This window comes from Anser brachyrhynchus, assembly GCF_964034855.1.
Source record: "Anser brachyrhynchus genome assembly, chromosome: 3".
NCBI lineage: Eukaryota > Metazoa > Chordata > Aves > Anseriformes > Anatidae > Anser > Anser brachyrhynchus.
The window spans coordinates 99,569,511-99,595,639 of NC_137696.1; positions in this window are offsets into that span (position 1 = coordinate 99,569,511).

Sequence of the window (26,129 nt, forward strand, 5' to 3'; positions counted from 1 at the left end):
CTGCAGCCTGACAGGGGCGGATTAGAGGGGGACCAGGGAATGATGGCTTTGCTGGACCACAGCTGGCAGCTGAGCAAAGCTGCAGCTGAGCCTCCCTGTGCCCATCAGAATTAATAAGTCTGGCCTTGCTAGGTAGAAAATGTTTGCTGCTAGAATAATCCAGGGCCCTGAAAAGCTGGCTTTTCCCACAGGCTTGGGAGCCTGCTACAAGTGTTTCAGTTTTCTAATATAAATTTTTTCATAAGTAAGTTTCATAACTTTCTCCATCAAAAACACAGGAGTTTTGCTAGTTTCAAGGATACTTAGAGAGCTTGCAGGTAAGCCTGGAGAGGTCACAAATTCCCATTTTTCTGTTCCAATATCTGCTTTTGGATTAAATTTTGTAGGGGAGCTTAAACAACATATTTTTTCTTTTTTAAGGTGCCCTTAAAAATGCCTGAACATACACACTCCTGGCTAACAAAATCCACCTTTGTTGGTACTTTGCATTTCTGATTTCTGATGCTGTGGCACAAACTAGTTGCTTGCTGAGGGAATTATACACCCACAGAACATCCTAGTAAGTCTGTGCTGTTCAAAAACCCCACATAAGCCAAAACTCCAGAGGCTTATGCAGATTTAGCTTCCTTTCTCACTAACCTTGTCAAATATGTGGGGGACTTTCCAGGTCAACAATTTTAACACCTCATATTTTTAAAGGAGTTGCCTTACTTTATTATAGTGATCCCTGCACATCACCAAACTCTGTGTGAAGACCAAAACTCTACTTTAATGCAAAAATGCTGTTTTACCACTTTGTTCCCCGTAAGCGTGAAACAAGAGCAATGGAGGCTCATCTTTGCCCAATGTAATAATGGCATTATATTGATATGGGTGATATTAAACCTTATCAGTAAGAGAAAAAGTATGTGATACACATATGGAGAAACAACCCAATAGAAATTCTGGGCATAATATCCCATACAACCATTTTACAAAGTGTCTAACCTCAGTGAGCAATACCTTTTCTGTGACTTGGATGGAGCTGCCCTCCTGTACTGGACACGAGCCCTCTTGACCATGTTCAAACAATTCCTGTTTTCCAGTTAGATAAAGAAGGAGCAGACAAGCATTCAGGCACAGCTCAGATGAAAGTCCACAAGTTCAGCTACTTCTCTAACGTCATTTCCACGATCTCTGTCTAACATCTGTCACCCCTAAAGCAAGCTATGACAAATTGCACAAGCAGGCCCATACCAGATATGACCAGCAGCTAAACCTGCCAAACTTCCCCATCCACTCAGCTCTAATTTGTAATGAGTATTACTGCTAAACTCTTGCAAGTTCAGGAAAACACCCATTAGACATGTTCAATTACAACCATTGATCTACTGGTCTTAAAAATATACAATATTGGGAGGAGACATAATAGTCTGTTAGGTCATATCATAGAATATAATTTTAGGCAAGGATTTACCAGGAGGAGCTAAGAGAGGTTTAGGCCTTTCTTACAATCTCACTAACTCCTACCACCAATATTCCTGCTAGAGCACTAGCAACACTGCAACACTCACTGTCTTCAGCTTTACACCTCTTACCCAGAACCGATGGACCTGTGACCATGACAGCTGGTCTCAAGGGAACACATGCTGCCCCCTCATACGATCTGCATGGCTTCCTCTCTTTGGTCTCCCTGCATATAGGGAGACCAAAGGACCAAAAATAAGGCCAAAGTAAGAGGAGACCTCCTTACTAATAGATGCTATTCATAAAAGAGGTTTTTTGTTTGTTTGTTTGTTTGTTTTTTTAAATTAAGACTGGCCTCAGTATCTACAATGAAATACTCCTGTGTGCGGCAGAGGAAATGGTCATAAATGAATTGCTGCTGCAATTTTCCATAAATGACAAGCATATACAAAGTAGTGTCTTTCACATGCATGCCTGCAAGTTTTATTCATCTTCAAGGTGGAGTCTCAGTGGTAGGTCTCCAACAAAATGTTGTTTCTAAAACAACACACCTTTGCAGAACAGTTCAGTACAAATAGCATCAAAGGGTTTTTCATGTCTTCGTGACCCCACAGAATCATAGAATACCTCAACTTGTAAGGGACACATACAGATCGTAAAGGCCAATTCCTGGCTCCACACAAAACCACCCCAAAATAAACCATATGTCTGAGAACGTTGTCCAAACACTTCTTGAACTCCAGCAGGCTCAGTGACAAGACCTGGAGAGCCTGCCCAGTCACTGGTCACCAGACAGCAGCTTCCTCATGAGGGAGCTGCAGGCCGCCATGAGGCCTCCCCTCAGCCTGCTCTGCTCTGGGCCGAACAAACCCAGGGACCTCAGCTGCTCCTCATACATCTTGCCCTCTAGGTCCTTCCCCATCTTTTTTGCCCCCACATGCAACAGTAGTTCATTTCACACAAAAAAAAAGGGGATGGGTATTTCTTATTCCAGATGACCTGAAACTCCTTCTGTGTTACTCCTGACTTCCATCACTGAAGTTTTCACAAACTTTTTCTCTGTTCCCTTACTGCCTTCCCGCAGAGGTAAGTGGGGGTTCAACCAGGCACCATCAACCAGATCTTATTTAACAGCTCACTTTAACTGTTGGGAAAATCAGAAGAAAATCCATTTCAGTCCTTCCCAGATGCATTTGCGGGGCTAAGACCAAGAGGAAAAATAAGCAAAAAAATTGTAGAAAATTCATCAGCAATGGGCAAAACTAAATCCAAATCTGAATACACACAGGAAATGAAATAGCTTCAAAAGAATGTACTACTTTTATACATTAGCTCTCCAGAGATAAAAATGCCCTTTAAATGTGAATTCTGGAAATTGCACGTAAGCAACAAGAGAATGAAAATCCAACTACTCACCTTGGGCACTAAGAGAAAAACTCAGAAAATAACAAACTGCTTCTACAGTCCCTAGCAGACTTACCAATGCACAAGAGGCAGAGGGAGCTTGGTATAAAGGGGATCCCTTTCAAGGTCATGCCTGCATAATAAGGATATTTTGCAATTCTGTTTTCCTATATCCTGAGGCTATTCCACCTCCAGTCACCACAGAAAATGGCACGATGCTACTTACAAAAGAAGAATAGCGTGATACAGTTTTATTACCATGCTTTGGTAAACTGGAAAGTAGAAACAATAACCTAAAAAAAGGAGGTCTTATCTTCTGAATGTAGACAGGTGAGCATATGAACAAGATGCCAAAGAGAGTCTTTGGTGGAAAGCAGCCAGCTCTGAATTTTGATCCAATGCAATGGTCACAAGATACTTTCATGGGAGCTGCACCATGCTGCAAGACAAAGAAAAGAGAGGACATTAGATGGAAGACAAGCATGCAGAGAAAAAAAAAAAAATGCCCTTATCTCACATATTAACACCCAGCTTTATGAACACACACACTTGGGAAAAGGATGGGCTTGACCACCGAAAATTACTCAATTGCACATCATTTCCCACTGCCAAATGGATCCCCAGGGTTTCCCACCAGTTGAAGAGCCTCGGGTGCCTAGGTCACTCAGCACGAAACCTCTGGTGACACTGCGAGGTGAAGGCCATCCCTTCTCTCCTCCACTGCTGCCCTATTGCTCCTGCCGAGTTCAGCAGCTGTGCAGCCCAGCAGCTCATAGCATTGCACTAGGACATGGATTACAGACATGATCCTGAATGAAACAACCCCCCCAGAAGAAACCGTCTGATGGGCCATAAGCTTTACTTCCAATTATCTGTTGAAAACATCTTTTCTTTCCCTACCAAGCCCATACCAAGCAGGACCATATAGCAATGTCTGTAGGAATCAGCTGTGAAGAACAAGCTAGAGAAATATATGAAGTGCTGATCACTCACAGAGTGAAAAAAATAGCTTTATGTGCAAATTAGAAACATTCCTGGAAGTATGTTTGCTCTGCAACACTAGAAGCTCAATTCACTTGATGATTTTGAATGAGAACAAGCAGAACTAACTATTTTCATTCTTAAATAAAAAAGACAACTGCATTGCATTATCTTCCAGTTAGTAACACTTGCTGAATAATTACATTTTATTGTATCTTATTCTCTTAATGTATTTTTTCCTGAAGAAATAAAGAGCTTGTGTGGTACAGCGATTACAGGCAAGTAACCACTTGTGGTCCAATGTATTCCATAAAAAAAGCATAATTTATGATCACAATTTATTTACCAAAATTATTACTGGACACTAAGAGCAGAACTACTCAATTTCCTTCCTCGGTGGTAGAGGATGAAGAACAGAAGTAAGAGGGGTGAGCATTACAGCAACATTGCTGAGTGACCCTGTCTGCATCACACAAGTAAAACTCTAGCACAGCCCTGATGATTTTGCAGTCCAATACCAGAACTCTTCTAAAGCGTTTTTGGTATTTTACCTGTAAACACACAATATTTTTGAGCAGTAGCAAGTGGGGAAAGGAGCAAGGAAGTGTTTTCTACCTGTCATGAGATAGAAATTACCCAAGGGCCACCATGCCAGGCCCAGTCAGAAGAGGATGCCTCCAGCATCAATGAGAATCATTCACAACTCTCACTTGCTTCTTTCCTTCCCCCATAAATAACAGGCACATCATTGCCAGGACACTCCCAGACTTCTTGAAAACTTCTGGCATTTCATAGCTGAAGACAGGAATTACATGATGAAATGGGTCATTAAATAAAGCAGCTGCTTTTATTGTAGCACATTAACTTCTGTGTTATTCTGGAAAAATGCTTACGGTTGGGCTAAGTGTATGCTCCATTCCTCCAAAGGCAGCCACTGGGTTTAAACCATTTGTCAAGCGTTAAGTGAGTCAGATGCACACTATCAGAGGTCACAGACTGCCTCATACATTCATTTCCTAAGAAATTATTTTTTCTAAGCATCCAAGGCACTTCTTTACAATAACCGGTGAGTGGTACCTGGCTCCATTTCTTGTAATGTCATATAGCACTTACTACACTGCCAACATCTCTAGCTGTCCACAGAGTAATTTGGAAGGTGGGAAGGCGACCATCAAGGAACAATAGTTCTGCTGAGGGATCAGCTTCCTTGGTCTTGGAGCTTTGGGTTTTAGTTTTAGCGTAAACATAGTGCGGTTGTATCTGTCAGCCCAGACATTTTTTCTAACACACATCAAAACACCTCATGGGATTCACAGAGCAAGTGGTGCACATGGGGTCTGGGAAAGGAGCGTGAGGCTTTTATTTTCCAGGAAGAGACACAGAATACTTCTTAAAGAAGGACGACAGAGAAAGTCTAAAGGGAGGTAAGGTGGAGGGCAGAGGGAAACTCTCTGAAAGTGCACCCCACAGCATGCTCAGTGGTAAAATCAGTTTCGTTTCTTTTAGCTTCTAATGAGACAGCTGCTTGAAGCTTGATTTTTTGTTTCTGGTCAAGAAAGCACTGTGCTGATGCTCAGATGAATATTCTCCCACCCAACATGCACTTCCAGTTTATGGAAATACAACTTTTAACGTTTCAACTGTGTGTATGAAAAGTCATTTTGATGCCAGATCAGAGTTGCTTACCATTGTTTTGCTGGAGGTGTTTTGTTTTGTTTGTTTGTTTGTTTGTTGGGGGGGACCATTTGTGGCGTGTTTTTTTGTTTGTTTGTTTTTTGTTTTTGCAATTGCAAGGTGTTAAAAAAAGGTAGGAAGAAAGTAGCTCCACCAGAAGTTTGGGCAATAGGATTCTTCAGACAAATGTTCTTATTAAAAGAATTCTGCACTGGGATGTCCTCCCCCGTCTTTTTAATTTTTTTTTTAGTCCACCTCTAGGCATAGGCATTGCAAGAGGCATCCATTGCACCCACTGTCCTGCAGGAGCAAGTCCCAAACATGCCACATTACAAGAAGGAGACTTTTAAAGATAAAAGGTGCAGCATTGCCATACACAAGGGCATTGCCCTACAGCCTGGGGTGCTCTCATGGGGGCCACCTGGATGTCTCCTCCTCACTTGGCACAGAGGCTGAAAACAGGGGCTAGAAAAGCCGTTCTCATGAAAGGAGATCTGCAGAAACCAGCAGTCTGGCTTCTTTAACCACTGGTAAGCCAGGAGCAGACTTCCTTCCCCACCATAGCAAATTTGTTCATTTGCTCTCTTTGACAGACCCATTTTCTCAGCACGGCCCAAGCAGCAGTATCACCTCTCACTGCTGCCCTGGCAGGCCAGGACGCCTTGAGCCACCCACGCTGATAACACATCTCAGTATTTTCTGTCGACTGCTACAACATCTTCTCACATACTAACCTCAGAATAAAGTATGCTGTTCAAGGCTGTCCAAACTGTCAAAAGCGGCATACGTGGTCACGGCAAGGTCACAGTCATAAGCAGCATCGATCTATGCCAGTCTCTTTTCTCCTGCATCACTTTGCAGCTGAGGGGACAGTAATTAAAAGCTATGGGTTGATACTTTTAAGCCCTGCTATCAAAGGGGCAGAGCTCCTGGGCTCATAGCTTTCCACAACAAAGGAAATTATACCTTAGCCCTTAAAGAGATTAAACACCTGTTTCTCACCAATTTCAGAAACTTTAGTGATTAACCAGAAACTGAAGCTTACTCCAAGAAGGAGATTTACTAACTGCTGCTTTGGACTATTGAAATGTAAATTAAAATCTCTCAGGGCAGCATTCTAGCAATTTAATTTGAGACTGTGCAGAGCTGTGGAGGAATGCCAGAAAATAATCTCACTCTCCTTGTTAAAGAAAAAAAAATCCAGATTAAAATATGGAAGCTGTTTTGCTGTCCTTTGTGCTCACCCCACACTACCTGCATCAAACAAATTACTGGTAATCAGGCAGTCACCAATACATCTCAAACTGTCCATGAATTTTATGTGCTTTATATGGCATCCCTGAAGCTCTTCTCCACATGAATCCTCCAAGGTAGAGCTGAAGAGCATCTGTGCTTTACACTCGCAGACAAGCAACCACTGTGGCATCTGCACTGAAGCAAAATGGGTGAAGCTCTCTGCAGAAAGGCTGTACGGGTGTAAGAAAAATGAGTTTTATCTAAAGCCACTGAAATTGTCAGACACTGGGTCTGTGAACTGTGCAGGAGGGATCCAGATGCTGAGGTAGGTGTTCCTCTGCCAAACATTATCATATGGGATGAGAAAAGTGACACCAAGCTAGAACCACATCATTTCCCATTTTAAACTGGAAAAGAGAAAGAAAATTTGTCTTTTTCCCTCATCACAACAGAGATTAAGCAAGGGAAGAGGTCTGGAAGGAGCAAGTGCTCTTCAGAAGCCATCTGTGTTTGTACTGAGTTTACACAGCAGGGTTTTGGTAGCAGGGGGGTTGCAAGGGTGGCCTCTGTGAGCAGAGCCCAGCAGCTGCCCCATGTCAGATCAGAGCCAGCTCCAGACACCTCCAAAAGGGACCTGCTGCTGGCCAGAGCCAAGCCAGGGAGAGACACTGGGTGGGCCTCTGGGACAGCAGATTGTAGAAAAGGATAAAAAAACAGAACATCCTGTGGAGCCCCCACAGGAGCAGGCCTCGTGACAGAGCTGCAGCCCGTGGAGAGGAGCCCACGCAGGAGCAAGGGGTCTGGGGGGAGCTGCCGCCCGTGGGGGACCCGTGCTGGAGCAGTTTGCTCCTGGGGGATGGACCCCGTGGTACGGAGCCGTGTGGGAGCAGTTCTTGAAGAGCTGCTGCCTGTGGGCAGCCCCCGCAGGCTCAGTTCGGGAAGGACGGCATCCCGTGGGAGGGACCCCACGGGGAGCAGGGGCAGGGAGTGACCGTGAAGGAGTGGCGGAGACGAAGCGTCAGGGACTGACCGCAGCCCCCATTCCCTGTTCCCCAGTTCTGCCTGAGGGTAGGAGGTAGAAGAGGCTGGATGGAGGGGAAGGTATTTTTGGTTTGCTTTTAGTTCTCACTACTCTAGCTTATTAAAAATAGGTGATAAATTACATTAATCTCCCAGTGCTGAGTCTATTTTGCCTGTGACAATAATTGTCGAGTGATCTCCCTGTCCTTATCTCAACCCTTGAGCCCTTTTCTTTTTATTTTCTCCCCCCTTCCATCTGAGGAGGAGGAGTGAGAGAGCAGTTGTGGCAGAGCTCAGCTGCCCAGCTGAGTAAAACCACCACAGTGTCAAATTTAGAATAATTAAAAAGACCAAACGTTCATCCCCTCTTCTGCCTCACTCTTCTGTGTTTCCAGCACACAGGATGATTGCTGTGGGGTTACAGCAAGCACATGAGGCAAAGACACGATCCCACAGTTTATGGCAGCCCTGCACATCAGGCTGTCCAGGCCGCTGTTCCCAAAATGGCTACCAGGGGCCTGCTCCACAAACCATGCTTTCCGTGCAATGCAAGATTCGTTCCTTAACTATAGCCACGATTTGGTGGCCCTGCCGTGCCCGTGGGTAAATGGTTATTGAGGTCAGCAGGGCTGAGCCAGTGCCACATAGTTTATCCTGGGAGAGCTGGGGTAAATTTTGGAGAGTGTTGAAAGCAACACTGTTAGAGGTGAATTTCACCACCACCACCTTTACCAGCAGAAATAAGTCTGCAATCACAACTGATTTGTCCAATTGTGGGCTTAAATTAAATATGCTGGAAGTGCAGGGAACAAGAAACACTCTGATTTATTGTAACAGGCACCAGCCCTCATTTATAAAAACTGGAATTTGTGCTGTACGTTGGTTCAACAAAAAGCCTCGGTAAGTCATTCGCTATCCAATAGGTACATTGAGTTATCACATGAGCAGCCATTACTCAAGGTGACAGTCTCAGCACAACAAGCCCCTGTTGAGATCACTTGAGTTTATGTCAACATGAAACAAATGAACCTAATGGATATCCGCCTGGATGAATCCAGCTTCTGTACTTAGCCACGAGCCCTACTGTACACAGTGTGGCAAATCGACCAAGCAGCGTATCTCCACAACATTACTTGCTGTGCAAAAAGACTGGCATTTTTTTCTGCTTTTCTTCAGATAAGCCTGTTTTCGTTGTTGTTGTCGATGACTTTTCTTTGAGGAGGGAAGTAAAAATAACTGCTAACACCCATCAGTCACATCTGGCAACATGTTTAGAGTTGGGATGGGTAATCTTTCAGAAGTTTAACCAGAAAGGGGAGACAGCTTGGCTTTGATTTTCTCCAAAATCTACCATCTTTAGGCAACGCCTCCGTTATTTGAGAGCACCCCCCTCCCCCCCCCCTTTTTTTTCCTCCTAATATGCAGGGAAAAAGGGGAGGAGGGGAAGGAAGAGGATGCCAGCATGCAGTGTGTTTGCTCCTTATTCATTCCCAAGACTTCCTCCATGGGGTCTGCTCTACAAGCCATGGACCAAGCACCCAGTCGCATTTGCCCTCCCTGCCCATGCAATACCACTGCCAGCATGTCACACTGCGACAAGGATGAGCTCATCCACGGGCAGAAATACAATGGCTCTGCTCCATGGGAAGACAACATTTCTGAACTGGGATACACCATTGCTGCTGCTACCCACAGCCTGGGCAATGCTAGAAAAGCAAGAGAGAAATAAGGATATTTAAGGATTTAGAAGGTCATAATATGGGAACAGAGAAAAGATATGCAAAAAGGGAGTGAAGGAGAGAGCAAAATGAAGATCTATGGCATCTTAATTCTAGGAAATTGTGCAAGTACTGGCAATGTCCCTGGAAGGGTGCAAAGCTGGTGTGTGCAGCACACTGGGCACAGGCAGCAGAGAGCTGTGCTATTCTGTAGACTTACCTGTTTTATCAGACATCTTGAAAGGCAAGTTTTCTAAAGCTGCTAGCTGAGGAAGATCAGGATTTCCTCCCTGGTTCTCTCTCTTGATTAAGAGAGATTTCTTTTCTGCAAGCAGACATGACTGTTACTGAGCTGATCCCAATTTTTTTTTTGTCATAACCTATGGCTCAGCCTCGTGGCGCAAACAGAAGATTCATTCCCTAACCAGGAGCAGTAGAGAACAAATAGAACACACACCGGTTATTTTTCTGCTGCCAAAGTTACTTCATTGTCATTTTCTAATACACAATTCACTAAATTACGCACGTAAATTTCCTTCTTCCTGTAAAGAAAGCAATGAAATTCAATGTCTGAAAGCAGAATATTCATCTTCTGGCTTTTTTACTGCACTTTCAGGCTTTTATATCTTCATATAAGAAGGGGAAAAAAAGAGAGAAAAAGAACAATAAGTAGCTAATGAGATTGATTTCCGTAGCTGTTATTTAATCTCTGTGTGTTTTCTCGCACTTAATACAGCATAGCCAGTAGGGAACAGTCACATTTTGCATTCATTAATCTGATTAGGGAGAAGAAGCCACTTCCAAGTGCCACGCACTCAGTAGGAGATTAACCAAATTACCAGAGTGGGAACCACCAGGGCTGTAACCATCCCACCAGCAGGACCCCAAGCCTCGGTGGTGCCACCACCACCAATTGGGCAGCGTCCAGAAGAGCCAGGAGGCAGCAAGATGCTGACAAAGACCTCCTCACCATCACCACCAGGGAAATGTCACCACACGCAAGCCAAGAGGAAAATGATGCATGTCTGCAGTCTTTTATCTGGGCCTTTGTTTGAAAGAAACACGAAGCAGATGGGGAAGGGATAAATCTGCAGCAAGAAGTGAACAGGGATAACAAACTAGAAGACAATACTGAACTCTGCTCTTCAGGGAGCAAGTTAATAATCTTATCTAACAATGTGTCCCTTCAGTGATAATACACGGTAAACAATTCAAAATCATATTAATATAAATAAGGGGTAGCTGTTACCGGAGCTCAGTTTAAATGACAAAGCCCTCTATTAGCATGAATGCATTAGTATCCTCTTCCTGGGATGTGTATCTAATTTGCAACTAAATTATTTGGCGGTTTATACTGTATGTGACCCTGACCTGATTGTGCAGTACTCTTACCCCTGGAGAAGCGGAGGTAGGAGGAGCAGGCTTTCTCCTGTACCGCTACCAAACACTCTGGGACAGCAATTTCAGTACCTGATCAGGCAAAACTCCTTTAAAGGCTGTGGTCATTTGCAGAGAGTAAGGAGCGAGAGATCAGAGCTCTGCCGTGCAGCACAGCTACGAGAAATGACACCGTGTTTCTGCCCAGAGATGGAGAACGCCACTCGCAGAAACCACAGCAAAATTGGTCGAGTCATCCTCCATCCATCACAGTGCCCGCAGCTTCCTTCTCGAGGCGGGCAAGATGATGATAAATACGGCGCAAGCATCTTATGCTGTGTCTTTTTCCTCAGCTACAAATAAAGCTGCCGGCAGGATCTGCCTCCCCAGGAGTAAGTGCCAAGGAGAAATGCAGGGAAAGCAAAGGGAGCTGCTTAATGGAGTGATGCCCACATTCCTCTGCAGACATGATCCTACAGAATGGAGCATGCAGTCCCAATCTGGCACTGTTTACAAACACGATGCAGCTGGCATCCCTTCAATATCATCATAGCAGGTGAGCACATGGAGGAAATAGCATTTTTATTGACGGACAGATTGCAGTACTGCGTTACATTGGATATGCCATTAAAAAACAGAGAGAGCCCTGCCTAAAATATGGCAGTACACAAAGGTTAGCAGCACCGGGGTCGTTTTTATCAAGGCTAAGTGCACCCCATAAAGCTTTGCTGGAACAGCTACGTTGGTTATGAATGTTTAAAATATATATATATCCCATCTCAAAGCCTACTTAGCTCTGCCTGGAAAACCCCTAGAGTAGATACAGATATGCTTTTATCAGCTTAGTTAGGCTGCTTGAGGAAACAGTGTAACAAAAGCAGCATGATATCTGCATCTTCCCTGCAGGGCTCAGCAGACACCAGCAGTGCCAGCACAGCTCCTGCAGGAGAGCCACTGCCAGGGTGAGCCAGTCCTGACACAAGCTGCGTGTATGTGTGCACACACGTGTGCACGTACGTATGTGTGCACGTATGCGCACCATGGCCTTCAGCTGCTTCTAGGGCAGACGCAGCCCCCAGCATCTCCTCACGGTGCTCACAGTCACTCCACTGCCACCTCCCTTTGTACTTTGGCCCTGTCTAAGTTCAGATCCGTGAGGTAGAAAAGGGATAAAAAAAAAGTTATTATGCACGCAAAACATCAACACTTAACACGGAAGATTTGGCAGGCATCTGCATTACATCTCTGCTCATTATACGTCTAGTTTTCCTTCACCCTGCCAACTCCAAGACTGGAATCTTTGTTGTCTGATTTCCGCACTAAGCTTCCATTTCTACAGCAACCAGTGCTCACATACTAATCAAATGCCATTATTCATCAAACACCGCAGAGAGTAACTGTTCTGGGTTGTCAAAAGCAAGTGCTGAGCAATGCCCCATGAAAGATTACTTCACTTAAAGGCCTTCAACATTGTGGAACAGCCAAATAAGTCCACATGGGATGGTTTTCCTGTCTCATAAATAAATAAATAAATAATAATAATAATCAAAAAAAGGAACGTGAGGTCAGGTATTTCTCCAGAATGACTGCTATACCAATCAGAATATGTAACCCAAATGAGGAAGGAGATGGGAATCAAATCCCCCCTGCCTCTTTCAGATCAGGAAATTCCCTTCAAAACCCATTCCCTCAGAGATACGAAGTCCAATTCATAAATAAGGTGTGGCATTGCTTGTGAACGTGGACAGAGAACCCCCAGTGCTTAGCTGACTAACGAAAACCTGTTTACTACACCTGGACACCCTTGTTCATCACAGCTGTAACAACTCATTTTTCAAGTGCTCCAGAGTTCGGGACTTTGACAGCAAATGGGCAAAGCGGAGAGCAGGGCTGGAAAGTAACTCACTGTCTGAGAAGCTGTTTTCTCTTCAGCAGAGCGCACCAATATGTCTTCAGAAGGGAGAAATTCTTCCTCAGCCTCTCCTTCAGCACAGCAGTGTCCAGTGGGAGGAAGCAGCAGAAGAAGCCCCCTGCCCCAGGCGTTGCACTGGGGGTAGGGCTTAGCCCCCCTCCACCGGCATCGCTGCTCCCACCAAATGACAGCTCCTGAAATGTGCGCACTACGCTTACAACTCATGGAAAGAACAAAATTACGAACCCTTAGGACCTGGAAAAGTGGGGGAGGGAATTATTAAAAAGTGGTAGGTTTTTTTTCATTTATTAATGTCTTCCAAAGTCTGAAGTAAAGATAACCTATAATTTTTTTTGCAGTTGCTCCAGCCTGCTCACATTCTCTCTTCCAATGTACTCTTAAATTTCTTTGAAATTACAATTTCCGAAACAGCATTTAAAGGCCACACTAGGTTCAGAACTTTTTTTTTTTTTTTAATCATGAGACAGAATAATCTGTGCACCACAACAGATAAGGTGAGAAGGAGCCAAAACCCACTGAGGTTGAAAAATAACTGAAAGCTCCAGCAGGATTCTGTCCAGAGTTTGTCTTGTACTCTCACCATCCTGAATGCTGCTGGCAGCAACATAGTGCAATTTCTCTTTCTTCATAGCATGAGTCACACAAATTGACAAATGCTGCCTCATTTGAAATCCAGGTGTTTAGTCCCTGACTCTAATAACACTCTGCAGACTGATGACTGATTAATTGACAGGCATTTTTGGGATACCTAGTGATGAATATCAACAGCTGAGTGAAATGTCAGCAAGTGAGTAAAATATATTGCAAGGCTTACGTGGATTATGAGAGGTTGTATTATCAAACAAGAGAAGGAAGCCAAGGGATAAGCGAGCGTAGAATCAGAGCAACCAGCAGGCTAGTGATAATTAAGTCCAAGGAGATAATTTTATAAACACAGATTTAACGGCTTTACTCAGATTCTCACCTTTTCTTGTATAACCAGCATAGGTTTATTCAGAGACCACGGTAGCAATCAGCTCGAGTAAAAGTGATAATGAGAATAGGAAAGGGGCTGCACATTGGAATAGTTAGGTTGAAGAAAAGCAAAATTACAATTTCCCTGCTGCCTGCTAATGACTTAATGACCCCAAATGAGATCCATGGGGGGCTCAAAAAGGAAGCTGCCTTTTGAAATTCAGGCAGGAGTTTCGTAACTATTATGCTAATTTCCAGACACCAATGCAGCCAATTTATATATAAACAACAATTTCATCTGTCATTTAGGGCTCATGTTGCAATCCTTTTCAGTAAAATATTATCAGCAAGTAAGTAATAATGTGCCTTGAGCTAGAAGTGTGACCTTGCTGCCATCCAGAAAACAAGCCATGTTAATCGCCCAGCTGCAATGCCACAAAAATAAACACATCGGTTTATGAGCAATTGCCTGTTCTTATGTACCTGTTACTGAGTATGTCATAGACACCATCTTACATTTTTTATGAAAATGGCAAAAAAAAAAACCTCTGCTTAACAAAATTGTTCATATCACTGAATTTTGCCTTGATGAGCTGAAAAAACTGGTCATGGATTTGGGAGGGGATCAGAAAAAAAACACAATGGTAAGATAATTACTGTGGACATCCAGTGTTAAGCCACCATTTCTTGAGATACCTGAATTGCCAGCAGTTCCGCAGCCACTATAGTGCACAATCAGTATTGCACCCCGCACCTATAAATGAAATGACCGGCTTCTGCTTTGCACCCTCTAGACCCTTAAGGAGTCCATGGAGTGATTTTAAGTCATACAAGATCACAAGAACAAGTTCTCATATTCTACATTTGGTTGGGTGAAGGAGTTCTTTGTTTGTTTAGTTATCCAAAATTGCTAGACGTTGACATTTTCTAGATGAGGTTTTAAACAGGGTGAGGAGAGCAGTAACCACCAAAATCCCAAGGGCTGACCTGCGGTCTCGTAAAATCACCACAAGCACTGCTGCCCTCAAGGGCTCTCAATCTCTTTGCCACACGCACAAATCCAGCACCTGAGGAGTTTCTGTAGCAGATAGATAGCTTCCTGAAATATTTCCCCAAAACTTTTAATTTCAACACATGCAAATTTCCCAACACCAAAGCCTCTCCCATTACCTGTAATAAACACCTGCGTACAGATTGCAGCAAGCACTTCAATCCTTAGGTTTTTTAAGCTTAGAATTAATAACTCAACTGGAAAATTGAAAAAAGCCTCAGTGTAGTGAGAGACTACAACCAAACAGGATGGTCATGTGAGAATGAATTAATTTTATTTTTAAACACTTTAAAGTCTGATTTCAAATCTAAGCAATTGTTTTGTTATAACAACACTTAAATACCTATAATTACACATTGGTTTCTATTCTTCAGGCCATTTTATATGCGCGTGTAAGGCAAATGCTCAGATATAAATCCCAGGCAGTGATTATTTTTAATAGTGCTATTATTTTCTCATCATAATCACTGGGGTACAATTCCTGTTAAACTATTCAGCATTCCTTGGGAAAGTTAAGTAAAAATCAATCTGATTTACTTTAAGGTAAGGGCTTCCCAGCTCTGCTCCCTCCCCCTTCTCTGCTCAAATAAATATAAATGGGTATTAGCTATGGGGAAAATCAATGAAATTATATTAAACTTGTAATTCAGCCAAGTGTCTGCAAATTCCACTAATTATTTATATTTTGAGTCCTGTGTTGACGCTGCTGTTATAGAAAAGCTCTAGAGCCCATCTCTTTAATGTAAGCAATATTTGAGGCTTTTACACCTCCTTTTCATTAAAGTTGAAACATCCTGTGCCCTAGTTACATGGTTTAAATAGTTTGATAATTTTTTACTGGAAATCTTGAAAAAAAGGTTTGGTCTTCTGAAATGCATTTCATGACGTAGTAAATTTCAGTAGGTGCTGGTAGCTTAGTGTACGTGCTGAATAAAAAGATTTGGGTGTTTGAGCCTTTTAAAATCATGAGTGACCACGTGTCCTTACCGCAGGACTTCTCCGAAGAGCTCTTGGCTGAGGTTAGAGAGAAGCAGGTCTCTCCAGCCCCTGTACACCTGGTAAAAAATAAAATTAAAATTAAAAAAATAATAATAAATATTCATTCTCCTTATTTCAGCAATTAGCCTGTGAAAGCAATTAGCCTGTTGTTGGTAAGCCCTGGCAGGGGTGAGGAAAGCCTTCCCATTGACTTCAGGGCAGTGAATTTCAGGCGGTGATATGAAAAACGCCGGTTCCAACACCTCAAAATCAATTTGAATCCACAGGTCTGAGTTCACCCTCCCACGGTTGCTAAACACCCTGTGACATTTATTGGAAGAGTGCGGGTAACGATCTCGCTTCTTCTTGGCAGATTACATTCTGCCTCCATGAGCTACCTGTAAAATTTCAAATGGATTGTACATTATTCATTTCCCATTTCAAAATGTCCATTATTAGTGAAAATGACATTTCTGTAGCAAGAGGAGCGATTTCAATGCAATCTGCAAATCAACTAGTAAGGATTTCTGCAAAGCAGTTAGGGGAATTTCTAGCCTAAAAACACTATATAATGCGAGATTTCATCTTGACTGATAGACCTGTCAGGATTTCCACCCAAAAACACAGCTGCTTTTCCCTCATTTCCACCCAACCCTTTTATGAGTTATATCTGAAAGTTTTATTCTTGTATTTATTATTGGCACTCTGGCTATTTTCCCAATTTTAAACCATTTTAATCCTCCTGTTGTCCCACTCAGCAGAACAGATGCCAAGCAGGGCTGGAAGGAAAAGGACAAATCGATGCTGCGTCTACAGTGCTCAGGAGCCACAGATGAGAAACGCAAACCCAGTTAAACCTTTACCTCTGAAATGTACCAAGTGCTTGCTGGGTAGATGAGAGCAAAACTGTCCAAAGCTGAGTTTGGGTACATCACGTTTGGGTCTCAACATTTCCTAACAAGATAGACAAAATGGAAGACCACACATCACAAGGTCTGCCAAAAGGCCCCAGGGTGGCATCTTAGGAAGCTGTATGGCTCTCTTTTTTTCTGAGCTTTTCTTTCTTTTTTCCCCTCTTCTTTCCTTCTAAGTGCAGTGAATTCATAGTTGTGTTCCAGTTTCTTTTCAACTATGCACCAGAGACACCATAAATAACAACCTTGCTGCCATCTCATTAAGACTCAGAAATTTTCCAGCCATTAAAGAACTGAATTCATTTCACATTTTCAGGTCATGCTGTCTTGCTAGCAGCTCCCTCTGAGAGCTTCCCTGACATCCCAAGCTTACTGCAAATAAAATCAAGACTTTAATTCATCCTCTGTCTTCCCCCTTCCATTCTTTGTTAGAAATGTCACATCCACACTGCTGCATTTTTGGCCCCGTACATCTCCAGGGTCAGCTCCAGTCCCCCTTCCCTCTTGTACAGCCTGTGCTACTCAAATCTGCTATGATCTATCATTCTTCTTTTCCTCCTTGGAGGTAGTTATGTCCCGTTTTGATTATTGCACTTTTCCTTCTGTGGCCATTTCCTCACTATTATTTTTCCTAGCCCATAAAAAACAGTCTCCATTTCTGCCTGGCAAATCCCCTCCAACCTAGCTGGTAGGTTAGGGTAATTAGTTAGTTAAACTGGGCTTAGTTTAAGTAATTGAATCTTGCATATATATAACGAAATGTCTTATGAACGGCCAGTGTCCTAGCCCTTGTTTTGACCTGCGGCATCTTATGAAACAAATTCATAAAGTATTTAACCAGCACCCAGAGCCTTTGTGTTGGAAGCAGAAACAAACACAGCTGAGCTGGACAAAGCCACCCAGCTGGGCTCCTCCTCCCCAGGCTCCAGGCACAGCCACCGGCTGCAAGCACGGATAAACAGAGCAGTCAGAATAATTAGATACCCACAGCACTGCAAATAACTTAAATAGGGGTTTTCACACTCTGGAGGAGCGGGATGGAGTTGGCGGTGGCAGGCTTTTCGCGGTGGCATCTGAACTGATGATTAGAGCACACAGCAGAGCAGAAGAGTGAGTGCGAGGTCAGAGCAGCCTGCATCGGCAGCACAGGGGGTGTGAAAGCAACACCAAACAGCGGGTGGAAATCCAGCAAGCCCCACAGCAGTACGAACTTTGGAACATTACAGAACTAGCAGCTGGGATTGCCCCAGACATCCAGAGCTTGTAGTGTCAAGATGGTAGAGCGGGCCACCTAGAGTATAGTGGACAGCGCCAACAGCAGCAACCAGGCTGTGCCTGCTATGCCAGCAGGAGCCTGCTGCACTTCTCAAGAAAGGAAAGTGAATGTATTGCACTCACTCTTGTCCCAAAGTTTCCAGCGTGTCCCCACGCAGAGGGTTCTCTGCCCGCTGCTGGCACTTGGATGCTCGCAGCTTCACTGGTCAGATCCCATTCCCTCATCTCACAGGAATGTATTTTCCTTTCCCTTTGAACATCCCTGCAATCAATTCTCCTTATTAATACTAATTTCAAGCTCTTCTTAAAATTTGGCACTTCAGATGAAAAACAGGTATATGCAAAAAAAATGTTAAAAATTAGCAACTCTCCACACACAACCAAAGCCTCGAGCCTTTCATCCTTATCCTTGGCTCCAGCAAGCCGAGGCCTTCATCGTTCACCTACTTATGCAGAAAATATACCAGGTAATTCAAGTCTGGGAGGGAAGAAGAGTGAAATGCTCTTCTTCCAGCTTGTGCTGGAAGCTGTGCGCTGCCCACACACCGCACCCCTCGGGCAGCCCTGCCTGGCTCCAGGTCATGCTCATCAAGAGGAGTGCTGCATATTCTCTCCAAATATCAGGGAGCAATGAAGAGATTAATGGGGCAGGAAAAGCCAGCATCAAAAGCGAAAGCTGTTACTGCAGCATTATGAAGTTTTGGGCAGCAAAAGGTCCATTTGCATCCTTCCCTACAAACTTTCTGGGGAGAGCACGCCATTTGTGAGATGTGGCTGCAAATCCTAAATACAGGCCCAGCCTCACCAAAACTTGACCTTATCTGGCTTTGCAATCAGGTCAAAATTCTGGAAATATTTGGCCTTTGGGTCACACCTGGCATTCAAATTCTGGCAGCTTCTGGCAAGAAGGCAGGATGACATTTTTCTCATCGTACTTCAGTGGTTCTGCTACATCACCTCCCAGTTCACCAAGGTAAACCCTATTCCAGGGGCCTCTGAAGGGCTGTAAACCTTCTTTAACTCAGCAGGATTACCTCCCTGGTTCCCATTTACCATTTTGTATTATGCAAGCTTAATGCTGTACCTTCTTCCATGGCCTGAAGGTGCAGCTCTGCTGATCTTCTTTATTCTCTTTGCCATTCGTGATGTATCTCTCTGTAATGAGGTAGGCGAAACTGTTTTCCCCCTCCAGACTCCCCACTGCTTAAATATTGAATAAATCAAATAAAAGTCATGTTTAGTGACTGCTTTTATGTATATTTGTGCCTGAGAGAAGCCATTTTGTGGCACATCAATGAGAAATATGCATGTCAGAAGGTAGAAGTCAGTCAGTCGTGACAAAGCATTTCTTTCTGAACTTCTATTCAGCCATTACCTGGGGCTCGCCACACTATCTGAAAGCTGCCAGTGGTGGTGTGACCTCCTGAGCAATCCCTATCACTACAGCTCCTCACCCCATCGTTTAAGAAAAAAGCAAAAGACTGGGATAGCTCCCAAGTGTGAACCTCTCATAACAACTAAAATTCGAGGGATAGGGCAAAAGACGGAGATGTCAACATATTTTATACGTTAATAAGCTTCAGAGAGCAAATAAAATGCATTCTGGAAAATAGAAAATTGACTTCCAAATCAGGAGAGATTGCAAGAATATATTCATACTCTGGAAAGGAACAGAAAGCGTGTTGCTCTGTATGCAGGAGCAGCCCCAGTGAAAGGCAAGGAAACTCCTGAGCCTGGATGCTCTTCAGCAGGCAAAGAAAACTCTCAAAGGCTGGGTTTATGGATAATGGAAAGTGCCTTCCCTCCAGAGTAGGCTTCAGGTGTTACTGAAGGGAGTAAGGTCAAAAAAATACTTTGTCTTTTTAAGTTCCTTGTTTGGTATCTTTTTAGGCTCTTTGATATTGTGTCCTCGGAACTGAATGCTCAAAAAGCAGCTACAGGAAACTCTGAATTCTTGTTTTTCTCCAGCCTTTTGTCAGGAACAAAAGCGTTTGCTTATCGAACTACCTGTGGAGAAACACAAAGCAATATTTCAATCACTCACTGCAAATCAGAAACACGAGGTAAAAGTCATACAACTGGGATCCGCTCAAAGGATCATAAACTTCCTTCTGTGACCCCATTACTCTGACAAGCGCCTGTTCCTCAAAATACTATTAAAAAAAATACATTTCTCCTTTACAGCAATCCTAGAATGGCAAAAAGAAATTAATAAAGTAACTGGAGTACAATTTTGAACCATTTTTCAGTGCTTATGAAATACATTGAACATATTCAACTCACAGCTTCGTAAAATAAAAACTTATTTTTATTAACAGGAGACAGCACAAGCTTCTCACTTTGCTGCATGCATATGTCTTTAACCTTGACATATTAGGAGGACCATATCTAAAGGAAGGAAGGTAATGAATAGCTCAGCTATTATGTCAAAAAGGAATCAAGTATCCTGTTGTTCCTTTTGGATATCCAAGTAGCTAAATATTATTTGTCATAAAAAATCGGGTTGCATTTAAACTGGTAAGCTAACAGGGGAAGTTTTCTTACTCCTTAGTCAACCAAATCTGCCAAGCAAAAGATATTTTTGTTGCTTTGTTTGACTGTATAATAATTTGCATATTAAAAATGTAAATAGTTACTTCTGATTATAAAATAATAATTAAAATATGAAATAGGCCAGTTTTATGGCATCAGTTCAAAATCATTTGCTGCAGCACATAAGCCAGTGCATGAAATTTGCTGAAGCTGGAGTTTCACTGGCTGCAAACTCACAAGACTGGAATACAAAATGCAGCCTTCCAAATTCAAACATATTTATGAAGCTTAAAAACCTGTTTTTAGAGACTACAGGATCTGTGATGCTCAGAACAAGAGAAGGCTGGTACAAAGTATAGACAATCTAATTCCTTGGTCGATCAGTAATTATAAGAACAGTTTATATTTGGGGCATTTCATCTCATCTTCAAGATCTCTCGTAGAGGACTATGATGATAAAACATGGGGCTTACTTTAGCTCTTGCAACACTGAAATCAATCAAGTATCTGTATGCAGGCCAAAGGGACAATAAATCGTGTTTGTCACACCCACAACCAATTTTCTGAAAACAAAAGACGTAACAATTTACAGACCCTTGGATGCTCTATATTTATCCTTTGCTAGATGTGAAGACAGAATCCACTTTCCCCCCACCACCTTTTTATTTATAAGCATCTTTTTTAATAGACCACACTTTTTTTTAGCAGTAGATTTCTTGCTACATGTGAAGCTTCAGCCGAGGCAGATGATGTTTGAAGCAGAGCGCTCTGGGCTCCATGGAGTGGCCTCGATTATACTTCATACAAATGAAGTTATATTAATCTCAGCATTCATCATGAAGTATGACAAAGTTTAAAATGCCTCAGATTTGTTATGAAAAATGGTATTGTGAAAAATCCTTCCTATTACATCTGTTTAATTTACTATCTCCTGCATGCGTTTTCTAGTTACAAGGCATGCTTGTTTTCTTTATTGGTAAATATTAGAACAATATGAGAGATTAAATTAGAAAAAATGTGTGCTGTTGCAAACTCTTAGTTAGAGAATTACTTGTTTCTGCTGCATTGCCTCAATAACTCACTGATCTATATACCCTGATAAATATTCAGGCACGTCAGTCGCAAATACAGACCCTTACCAGGCAAATGTGTTTGAGGCATCTCAGCTTCTGGAGCCAACAAAACACAAGAGTAGTTTCTGCACATCATGCCCAGCCACCTTTGGATGCCCCCAGCTGAAATTATGGGGTTCCCAATTACAGGTGAGCTAATTGGCAGCAGGTACAACGCGAGATGTGAACCCCCGCCTCTGGACATGCAGCGAGACTCATTGGCTCCTGGATGAGACTCAGGAGCACCAAGGCACCACCTGGAGTAGAGAAGAACCATATATTAAACCGGCACAGGAAGAAGGAATATCAGAGGCATGGAATAACGACCACATGCAGAAATGCAGGACGATTCTTCGGTTTATAAAGCAATAACTGAGGAAGGATACAGTTGGGACCTGTGATATTGTGAAGGTGAAAAGAACAATTAGCTGCTGCTTCTCATCATGTAACATAATGATATGATCAGGCACAAAGCTTAAAATAACAAAAAATAATGTGTTTTGTTTTCTCACATGATACCTAATCACATCATGGGAACTATTGTTACTGAAGTGTCTGAAGGTCAAAAATATGAACAACTTCAAAAACTGTTGTAGCAATTAATGGAAGACAGGTCCAGAGATAGCAATCTTTGGCTATCTATGGCATCTGCTAAACCCTATGAATCTGGGTGCCAGGGTTTAGCCCAGGAATGGTCACTGGGAGGCAGGTAGGACTGCCTGGAGCAGGATTGCTGCCCTCTCTTCCTTTTCCTAAGCACCCAGCCAGGTGCAGCTGCCAGGGATGAGATGCTACAGGACTCGCACACAATGGCAAAGCTTAGCTTCATCGGATAGAAAGCACTCATCTCAATTCAAAATGCCCAGGGAGTTCAAAGCAGCAGCAGTAACAATGAAAATTTAAGATTTGTCCATCAGAATAAAAAAAATACTCTGAATAGGCAATAAGTACACATCAAGCTTGTTGTTGCCATTTTATGCTATGAGGCTTACAGCTGGGATTGAGAGGTTTCATGCACCTCCAGTATTTCTTGCATGAAACACGGAGCCTCTTTCAAGAAAGTCTTTCAAAATGGGAGTCATGACTATTTGGTGTGCATAAAATTCACATATTTTTCTTTGGATTGAAACAACCAAAGAAATACAGGCTCTAGATGCTCTTGCTTGGTCATGAATGCAACCCAAGCACACCAAAACCCAACACATTAAAACAATCTTGACAAATAATTAGGAACTGAAAACCTGAGAGCTGACATACCTGAAATGACAAATTAGAAATGTCATCTCTCTATGCACGTTCGCCTAGCGTCACTCAAAGCCAATGTATTTTTACCCACATCAAATTAGAATTGCCAGCTACTGTGGATTTTTCCTTGGACAAGGTACAGCTGAAAGCTCTGCAAACAGAAACCTGACTCTAAAGCATTTATTAGGGAGCAATCCATAAATCATCTGCCTGCGTGATTAATGTTGGACATAGGAGCAGGGTTGTTGTTTGTCACAAGGCTCACCTGGAAGAAGTGTGTCTTCAGAAACCAAAATATAAAGACTAATTCCAAAAAGGGCAACGTTGTGAACGAAGGTCTTGTCAGACACCAAAGCATCCTTTTCACATGTGTATGCAGGCTCAGGAGGTAGAGTATGATCCTTGGGGGGAAAAAATAAAAATAAAAATAAAAGAAGCCTTTCATCTCCTTCTACCTTTTGGTTCATCTGCAATAAGCCCTTTGCTGGCTGAGCCTCCTTCTCAGTTGACCATGTTCAACTCCTCCTTTCCCCTGGCAGATCTCACCAAATCTGCATTGTTTTTTGAGATGTGTATGTTTTCATACAGCTTTCAGGCAGTGATTTTTGAATTGCTATAACTCACGGGCCTCTGCTTTCAACATAATGGATGACCAGAGCAGCAACAGAGACAACAATTATTCTTCTCTAGCCATTGCTAGTTGAAATCAAGTCTATCAAGCAATGCTGTGCACGACAGACCCAAGATGGTGGATGAATTTTCATTTCTATGCACCAGTGAAACCGTAAAATGGCTGTCCTCAAGGTTGTTATCACCAGCTGGAAAGGTGCAAACAGTTTGCAGTACAGCCTGTACAGCTGCCTAAAATTCAGGAATGCCCAGCTGGTTCTGGTTTTGAGGAACAGGTAGCAATTGGTGTCTTTCTGTCTTTTGCCTGATTGATGTGACACTGCAGTGATAACAAATGAAGAGCTGGAACACGAGGGCCCCTGTTCAAACAAGAGCTTCTGCATTGTTGAAGATGCTGCAAAGTTTGTGGGCAGCAAGAGAAGTGAAGGGAGTTCAGTGCCTCCAGTAAGGGAGGCACAGACGTCAGCTCAGGGTTATTTAGCATTTAATTTGATTTCATCTGTTTTCCTGCTTTGTATTCATTGATTTCAAATCCTTCCTCAGTACCCATTTCTGTCACAATAGCTATGGTAAATTGCCAGCTTTTATTGGGTAGGCAAGTGGCCAGCTGAGACTATGGACATAATTAACGTGTCCATTTTAACAATTCACCTCAAACCTTCAATTTATACAATGCATCTATGTAAAAACATCTTCTAGTCACAGTCCTTTCCATTTTTTTTCTCTTCTGCCCCTCGTATCTGTTACATTCACTCATCACAACATCGCATAATTTAAAACTGTAAGCTTTGAGGAAAAAAAAAAAAGGTCTTTCTATATTCTGCAATGAGACCATGACCAATGAGACACCGTCACAACTGCGCCTCTGGAAATTAATATTCATGGTAATAACACTATATTATTCCAACCATTTCCTTATCATTTCCAAGTATATTTTTCCTTATTATTTTTTAAGCAGAGCGATGGAAGCTGCTTCGATTTGTGTTCAAATGCCAACTTTCAAATGCCAAGCACTGCACCTCTTTGCACTGTGCGCTCCTTACAGCATGCGCTTTTCTATAGAGAAAAGCATGGTGTAGAAGCAGCAGATTAGATGAATCCAGGCAGTTTTTTCCTTCAAGGAAAGATCCTTTGTTTTTGTCATGCTCCAGCCTGTCGGTGCTCTGAAGCCACAGCGAAGCAATTCCCAGCCCTCAGCACCTCAGTATGGCGCTGGAGATTGGAAATGGAAATGCTGCTCTTTGGGAATAACGAGTCTTTCAGGCAGTATCTGTTGACCAAAACACTGCAGCTCTGGTAAGCAGTCATCATTTAAGCAGCCTTTGACTTCCCACAGACTGATGAAGGAAGCAGATGGGCCTTCATACTTTCCTGGGGCATATTTTCCCTCTTCCAGATTCCCTGAACGCAAAACGCACAAAACTAGACAGGGACAGCATGAAGTAGGAGTGTTTCCATTAAGCCAGACCTATTCTGAAGAGCAAACCTGACATCAAAAACCCATCTGGGGACCTTTTCCGACCGAAACCCCCCTCAGAGAGCATGCACAAATGGAAAGGCTTGCTGCCTGCCAAAGGAAAAAAGCTCTCGGGGCCACATCGCATATCCATTAGTGGCTGTGAGCAGTAACAGCAGCCTGTAATCATTTGGGGTTTTGAAGACTAAACAACCAGGTTGAACGTCACGATCCTTTTGATAGCGTGATTCTGTGAGTTCACAGAAATGAAAACCTGTACACGAAATGTATTTATTTTGAGATATCTGTATGCTAGCAAGTTATAAACAAAGCCCCTAAGAAGTCATCCAGGAGGACTGCTGTTTTCCTAGGGCTGCGACAGCTCTTTTTGATGCATGCAGCTACCAGCCAATGTGCCTCTTAGCTCACTGCTCTACAACTGGTTCTTCCACACATAAAATTAGTATGTTGATGCTTCTAGCCCTTCCCTATTCCAAAGCCATCCCGTGACCCAAAGGCCAGGCCGGGCACCTGTCAATGCTAACGAGTGCTCCAAATCACAAGCAAGAGCTGAAGCGATTACCAACAGAAACCCTACACACCCCTCTCTCTTTGCCCACAGGAAGTTAAGGCTTTACCAGTCACAGATGTCCAAGAGACTACAGCACATGTATTAGACATTAGTCCTCCACCTGGCAGAACAAACAGGCGCAGGGTAACCCATGGCTTCAGTCATTTTCCCTCCGCAGACACAATCCTGCCAGGCAGCTCGTTTATGCTGGAGGTTCTGCCCAGCGAAGCACGGCAATGTATGCTCACAAGGTAAAAACCATTTCCAGAGAGGAGATTTAGGTTAAGTATCGTCCACATATTTGTATGCAAGACTCTCACCACAGTGAACCATGAAGACGCTAACACCACGATACGTGGAAAAGATTTGCTGAATGTATTTACTCATTTGGGGAGCAAAGAGCCAACATCTCACTCATGAAACAATCAGTCAGCAACAGCTGAAAATTAAAACTACAGATACGAGATTCTTCAAAAATACTCGGGAATAGCATGCAGCGGTGATGTTTTTAATTAAAATATGTAGACATCTGGAATTGGAAGAAATGATAACATCCTTCAACTTACTGGTAGGAAGAAGCGATAAAATATTTCTAGTATATTCCTACTGCTTATGTTTTTAT